This window comes from Mauremys mutica, chromosome 6 (assembly GCF_020497125.1).
Source record: "Mauremys mutica isolate MM-2020 ecotype Southern chromosome 6, ASM2049712v1, whole genome shotgun sequence".
Classification (NCBI taxonomy): Eukaryota; Metazoa; Chordata; order Testudines; family Geoemydidae; genus Mauremys; species Mauremys mutica.
Window position 1 is genome coordinate 89,928,410 of NC_059077.1, and position 7,842 is coordinate 89,936,251.

The window sequence follows — 7,842 nt, forward strand, 5'->3', positions numbered from 1 at the left end:
GTATATGTGTATAAACTTGTTATGTTTCACTTTTGTAATATAAAGCAAGTCCAACAAAATATACTAGATCCTTTCATTATTAGGACAGTACTTATGTGCAAAAATATTTTATCATTTTGTATTAGGTTAACAAAGTTCTTTCTCTACAGGGGAAACTGACCAACATAGCTATTCTGGATAAGTATTCTGCTATTGCTACTCTGGTATAATTTAGCTATTCCAGAATAATTCCCCCATGTGGCCAATTTATTTCAGAATAAATTATTTGTTTCCCCAGAAGAATTACTCTTCTCACAAAGCAGAGCAATTTATTCTGGAATAAAGTCACTTTTATTATGGTAAAGAGTGACACACAGGGAGCTATCATAGAAGAGCTATGCCAGACAGTGTAACAGAATCCTAGAATTTGGATTTATACATTATTCTGCAACCACATTAATTTAAAAACTATAATTGGTGAATGCTTCCTTTTCATAGAACATCTCTGAAAGTACTAAGTAACAAGTACATTAGTATATTATAATCATGCTTTCAGTTTCCTAACTAAGGGACATATCACCTATGCAGGTTGTACCTGAGGAGGGGACAGGAAATTCTCTTTAGCCCTTCCCTCAGCAGAAGCTGCAGATGGTTCATTCGTGAAAACTGGCAGATTCTACCAGATCTGCAACCATTTCTGGGATTAGCTAAAATCTAGGGCCATCTACTGTCTCCACTCTAGCTTCAGACTCTCCCCTTCACGACTAATAGTATAAACTAGATCTAATAGAATCAGTAAGGACACCTTAGCATTCATCTCTAAAATGAGATCAGCCAATGACTTCAGTGCAGTTTCTTTTCCACACCCAGGGTGATAGAGATCAAAGAAACTGTGGAATCCAGGGATAGCTGGAGACAGAGGATGATGATTTGTGAGATTACTAGCATCCAGAGTTGTTTTTGTTGTTGTCTTTGGAGCAAAGACTCGACTAGAGCTTGTTTAATCATTTCTGGAACTTGCCCTCCTGAAAGGAAGTGTTAACAGCACTGTTTTATATTAATCTTGTGTGTAAAACCAAAGTCCTTCTACTCATCATCTCTGGGATGGTTGACCCCAGATGGAAGTTAATGATCCCGTGGCACATTCTGAACAGGATAGCAGATCATTGCAGTGTCTGGACCAACACTCGTCATCCCTATAAAACAGGTTCAAAGTATGCTAGTTTCTACAGAAAAGCATTATTGCTGATTACATAATGGCTTTCACATTTGCTTGCCTGCTAAGTGCACTAACAGAATTTTAACTCATTGCTTTGTAAAGTGCTCTGAAATACATCAGGCAAAATCAGCGCTATATAAAATCCAATTCCATTTCTGCTCTATGGATTACCTATATTCTTATAGCCCTCGATCCATGGGGAAAAACCCTAAGAATTGTTACTTTTTTCTAGACTGAGACTTGCATGATACCTTAGAACAGCTGACTATTTGTGTTGCTATAATAGAAATCTCTTTTTCTGAATCACCTGTACAGGATCCCTAAACTCTATTCAAACTGCATCAAATGGGAGGTCTATACTAGATTTTTTTGTCAATAATTGCGCATTTTTCCAACCACTGGAGGCAGCAACAGTAGAAATGCTAGGGTGGACAGGGCTGCAAGCAGTCGCCAGTGTTCTAAGCAGTTCCATTTTGTCCTGTTCAGAGTAGTCTACACAATTTAGTGCTTAAAACACCAGTGACTGCCAGCATCTGGCCTGCACCAACACTCTCAGTGGAGCTGATCCATTGATAGCAACAGCAGGAGATTTATTAATGACAAGTCTAGACAAAGTGTAAAGTGAATTCAGCTAAAGCAGTTTCAGCAGAAATGTATTGGAGAGTACCACCATAGCTAGAACACAGTCCTTAAATCTGAAAGCAGTTATAAGAGTTGTAATGTAGACACATACTGCGCTAACCAAGCCTGGGCTGGTTTTGGTCACATTTACGCCAGCATCTGTGGGTGACAATGATTAACACATTTGAAAAATCATAGTGTGGACAGGCCCTTAGATTCATCAGACCAGAGGACAAAATTCAGCATGTGCCAGGTGTTGCGAGGATGGCTACTACTTACTTATTTATTTTATTAGTACTGCTTAAAAACTGAACCTTACTGGCCGGCACTCAGTAGTAATCTTTGCCAGCTACCTCCTCTATTATAGGCCAGGCTACAAGAGAAGGAAAAGGTTAGGAATAAATTTGGAGTGACAATAAGAGGAAATCATTTTAAAGAAATATTTTGGCCCGCCTGAAGTGTGATGCCTATTCTGAATCCTTGAGTCAAAACTAAAAGACAGTCTGGGAGAGCAATAATTCCTTTCTCTCTTCTTTCTCCCTTCCCTTTACATAAGGAATGCAAAAAAGGAACCAGAAAAAGGTTGTTGAACTTTGCTAAATGAAATGCTGTATGTTGGGCTAAATAATATCCGCATTTTTCATTGCTGGATACATAAACAGTAAGCTTACTGTAATTGTTTTTATCCTTAGAGCATTTTAAAGTTAAATACCCACGAGATGTTTTGTATACAACAGGAACATATTTATGCTTGTTTGTATAAACTGTGCAATAACACTTTATTGGACTACCAAGATTTAGAGCAGATTATTGTGATAATAGATTGACTTCTCCTTTTCCTCATCAATATAAAGATCTGTCTCCCATCCGGGGGAAAAGGAAACATATATTGGTCAGAGGTTTAAGGCTGTGGTGACATTTTAAATATAATTGCTTATTTAAGTAAATAAATGAAGGGTGGAGATACTATTTGAACTGTGAGCTTCTCCAAGAACAGACTATCTATACATTTCTTAAAACCTTGGTATAAAATACTATATTTAGGACAAATTTGCATCTCTGACTTCCAATTTTAGATCCCCACTTTTGATTGTGACCACAAAAGCTGACACACACTAGTTTTGCATGTGCACGGTTTTGTTTTTTCAAATTAATGAGTGTTCAACAGGTTATGTGCACAAAAGAGGATGTGCAAAATCAGAATCTGAAAATTTGGACTTTCAAAATAGGGTTATGTGTGTTTATAATACTATTTGTATTTGTATGATGTAGAACTGAAGTTCCCTCAGTGACTGCTTTATTTAAAACTGGATCTGTCCTCTCTTGAAGTCACGTGTTTAACTACAATGGTCAATTCCTTTTTCAGATGTGGGAAGGCAGTGACATGCAAGAGGATCTGATTTTATGGAATTGACAATCGTTTCAATGACAGCGTTAATATACATTTTGGTTAAAAAGTGAAAAAAATCATGAAAACTTTTTTAAAAAGTCAACAGTTTTACACACACACACATATTGGGGGTTGGGGGGGAACTTTTTACAATAGAACTTTGTCCAAAATTTCAGCCGTCTCTAGCACGCAGCGCTATTGTAGACCAGGTCACTTAGACCTCAAAATATAGACTTAGGAGCCTAACTTTAGACACCCATTTTTTAAAATCTCAACCAATGTCTTTTCAAGTAAAAACACACAGCTCATAACACAAACATGCTCTAGCTGTTTTTTTGGCAGTTATTGTGTGTGTTTTAAGGCTCCAATTTAGAAAATCACTTAAGCACATGCTTAATTTTACATGGGTACTTAAGTCTCATTGACTTCAGTGGGACTTAAACACATGGTTATTTTTAGGCACATGCTTAAATACTGTCCTGAATAGTAATGCTTTCCTGAACTGAGGCTTAAAATAGCAAGAAGGTAATGAGAGATGGAAAATATCTAGTGTGTAAGCTTAAGCAAGTGATTAAATGAAGCTGTAAAAGCCTAAATGGCATTTTGTTTTTCTCCAACTACATAATCAAAGACAAGAGATTTATACTGTCCACTGTTCTTGTCAAGGGAAACTTCTTACTTCCTACATCTCCATTCAAGAACATTATCACCTCTGAACAGGTTGTGCACTCTAATTTAAAATCATTTACAAGACTGTACTTTGCAAAAAGGGTGAGCTATTTATCTTACAAGTCTAAAAGACATTCCCCCATTGGAGCATGCATGTTACATTCTTTCAGAACTGAAGCATTGCAAAAATACATAAGGAGATACAATAATATTATGGGTGATTTGGCATTTTAACACTAGACAAGACTGGAAACAAGAGACTTGACTTTGTCAAGGTTAATGATGTTATCTTTATTTACAAGAATAAGGTTAGGCTATTTTCTATGCCTGAAAAATATCAGGAAAGGCTTTGATTACAGTATTGTGTATCTCTAAATATTGCAAAAGCTTGTTTTATATAGCTGTAACTTTCATTACATTGGCAGGCAGTTACCCATATTGAGAGTCTGCATATTGGCTCGTGTTTCTTGGAGACCCAGATACCACATTGCCAAAACCAGGCCTGCCAGTTACTTAGCTGCCCAAACAGTTAATAAATATAAATAATGGAGAAACATAGGGTTATAATTAGAGAGAGGCTGGGAGTGAAAAACCAACTATTTCTGAGTAACTGAGTAACTTAAACTACCTGGAATGCAAACAAGTGTGGGCCAGATAGAAGTACCCAAATTGAATAGCTAGCAAACAGTTGGTGAATTCTGGTTGTCTTCATGTGGTAATAGAGATGAATATTTTTTCTTGTGAGGAATTTTCAGTTTACTTTGCAGATAAAATCACTCAAATTCAAACCGAATTCTTTGACATATCAGCAGAGGGAATTATGTTCCTCGTGTTTAGCTTCTAAGCCCCCTCTTCTGAAGACACTTACATGTGTGCTTAAGTTTACACCCTCAGTAGTCTCTAAACACGTGCATAAATATTTACCAGATCCGAGCTTTAAGAATGCAACATGTGTTTCTAGCTGCATTTAGTTAGTCTCTAAATAATATCATTTTCCAGTTTCTGTGCTTACCCTTCTGCACCTAAAACAGATGGTCATCCCAAATTGTCTTGCTCGATTTTCCAGTTCCATAAGCTGCAACATTAATAATGTTTTGGCTGATCAGTTGGACAGAAAAACCTTTATTTTCTGTTTAAACTCCCATTCAAATAATTAAGGCTTTTAAGATTAAATATACATAACTCTCTTTGAAAATCTAAGCTTGAAAGTCAAAAATGTTAAAAAATCTACCCAAAACATGTTTTCTACATTGTGGATGTTTCAATGTCATAATCACATTAAAACAAACAAAAAAACAACTCACAACAACAACTTGTGGTGGCTTAGAACCTGACAGATTGCAACAAATGTTGCAAACAATTTCCACAAGAAAAAAATATTGTAAAAAATAGACTAATCTTTATTTAACCAGAAAACAAAATTTATTTAACCAGCAAAGAGTATTAACAGTAATATTAAGACAAAATTGTATTGTAGTTCTTTGCCTAGCTAATGTAAAATGATATAAGAATTATTTTAAGATACATAAGATCCCTTCATATGGAAATAAATTAATAAATTATGTGCCAGTTATAGGTTATTCTGCCTGTAAAATCATATTTCTGTATTTCAAAATCCAGGCTGTTACAATGTGTTCACATATTTGTGTTGCACCGTTCTACTCTTCAGCACAATTTAAGTGATATTCTAGACTCATAGTAATTGCAAGAAAATCCAGTTTCATCTGTCTCTGCCAACATATGGAAATTAAATGAACAGAAAACTACACTTGCTCAATGCCACATGCGTGCCAACTATTATGTTTGTTATAGAAACTTGTGGTCAGGTGCGGTGAGAGAAGTAAGTAAACAGCCTTTCTGGTAAGAGATCTGTGTCCGGCCAGTCAGGCAGTCACCAGTTGTTAGATTTCAGATTAACACAGCTACTTCCATCATTTACAGATCATGGGCTTTTGAACAATATGTGGCTCACCCAGTTCTGCTTAGTATAATGAAAGATTTTCATTGTGCCAACAGACCGATAGGAATTTTGTTATCAGAAGGATTTTAACAGGCCAAATCTGGTGCTTGAAAGGGACACAGAATAAGCTCTAGATCTTCAAAATATAACTTTGATGTTGGTAGGAAAATAATGCTGCTATTTTATTCATTATTGAATACCAGCACACAAACATTTTTAATTTAGTCATCATGCAATCTCCCTTGAAAAACATACAGTAGTTGTGCTATCTCACCCACTGTTGCATCTTCTAATGGGTGAGAAAAAGTTTTAAATCATACACAGGATGGAATAAGCAAGTGAGTGAGAGTCTTTGAGTGTCAGTGACGTTCAGGGTCCATCCTAGACTTTTACAGTGTGGACATATTCTCCATAAAAATGTTCCTGCATCATGATTCTCCACCTGCAGATCAGATCATCTAAGATTCCGGAGACCTTAGAAGTGGCCCCAACAAATAAAATTGGCAATAGACCCTTTTTGCCTTCCACAAACCTTGTTGTCTTTGGTTGCATAGGCTGCTCATTGGACCTCATTCAAAGCTCTTTGAAGCCAAAGGGCTTTGATCAGGTCTGTAACAGTCATGAAAGAATACACAGAACCGTAGTAATTACATGTGAATTCTAAGTAGCTAATCTGATTCTGATTTAGTACATTTGTGCTTCAAGCAGGGGTGGGACAGAGGATGATATAGTAGATCTTTTCCAACTCTAACTTCTATGCACCTACGAAACTATCAAGGACAATATTCTGTTAAGCAAAACAACTTACAGTTACACCCTTTCCTTTCTCCCCATCGCTTCCATGAAATGGAAGCAGAAACAAACAAACAAAAAAAGGTTGTCTTATGATATCTTTTTTAACTCTTTCCTGTAGTGTCAGCTTTCATCTTCCATTAGCTAAGTGCCGAAGTTGTTAAGTTTTTATAATCTGGTTCAGTGGGTAAGTGGAGCACAGATGTATTTTGCAGCAGACTGTTAAATGAGGAATGCCATTGGTTCTTTATCAAAACCATACAATAGAGCGATTATTGTTGTGTGCTGCTTACCACATTTCAGCTGTTTTAGGATAGGTGGAGCAATTGAAAGCCCCATATTGGTATGTCATTTGTTCACTGAGCAACTTGTAGAAAAGGTGCTTTGCAAGCTATTTTCATTTTTCTTCACGCCCTCTCCCGCCCCTAACACACACCCCGCACTTTCCTAATTGTGATAAAAAGCCTGCGGCTTTAAGAACACTTAAATGTAATACAATTTTTGTAGCTAGAATTACATGCTAAGTAAGTGTATTATATACCCTGTTTGTGAAAGTCCAGACAAGTTCTTTGTAGGAAAGGTAAATAATACTTAAAGCCCTGTTAATAATCATCATCCATCTCTGCACTGTGATTTCATTTAATACCAATTATCAAGTGTTTTATTTTTAACAATTCATTGGATGGTTTGCCTGCCAGAACTGTATATTCATTTCTTTAGATGCAGGAATTAGGAAACCTACCTCACTTGATTGCACAACATTGTATAAAGCTGCTTTAAAGATGTTGATGCCTGCCAAAAAATGTTGGAAAACATATTTAGGGCAAATTCCATATCATATTATGTAGGGGGTTAACTGTCCCATCTCCCACTCCATTTTCTTTCTACAATTTAGGGATATAGAAATGAAAACAATCATTGAGGTTGATGGTACTGAGCCACATGCGGCTCCCATTGACTAAAGGGACTTTTGAAAATCAGACCATTTGCTCTCGAGGGATGTGACTGTTCTAGATGCCTGCTGCTCACCTGAAGGTATAATCCTATGTTGTGACATCATAATAATCTTCACAGCAACACACTCTGATGTCATATGCATCAATTGGGGCTTCAAGGGGGGACTATATGGTAGGAACTGATGAAATCCTAACAGCGCCCCCTTGCAATTTGCCAGGCCCTAAGCTGCTGTAAGGAGCATTGGCGTTTGGGTTG

At 36.7% G+C, this 7,842-nt stretch overlaps 1 long non-coding RNA gene across 1 annotated transcript; it reads right to left on the bottom strand.

The window, feature by feature from the left end:
* Positions 1-1,062: 1,062 nt before the first annotated feature.
* LOC123372500 lies at positions 1,063-7,621 on the bottom strand. The gene is made up of 3 exons (XR_006580319.1): positions 7,373-7,621; positions 4,891-4,953; positions 1,063-1,175 (listed from the first exon to the last, which is right to left on the bottom strand). It is a non-coding gene; the product is annotated as an uncharacterized LOC123372500 (long non-coding RNA).
* Positions 7,622-7,842: the final 221 nt, after the last annotated feature.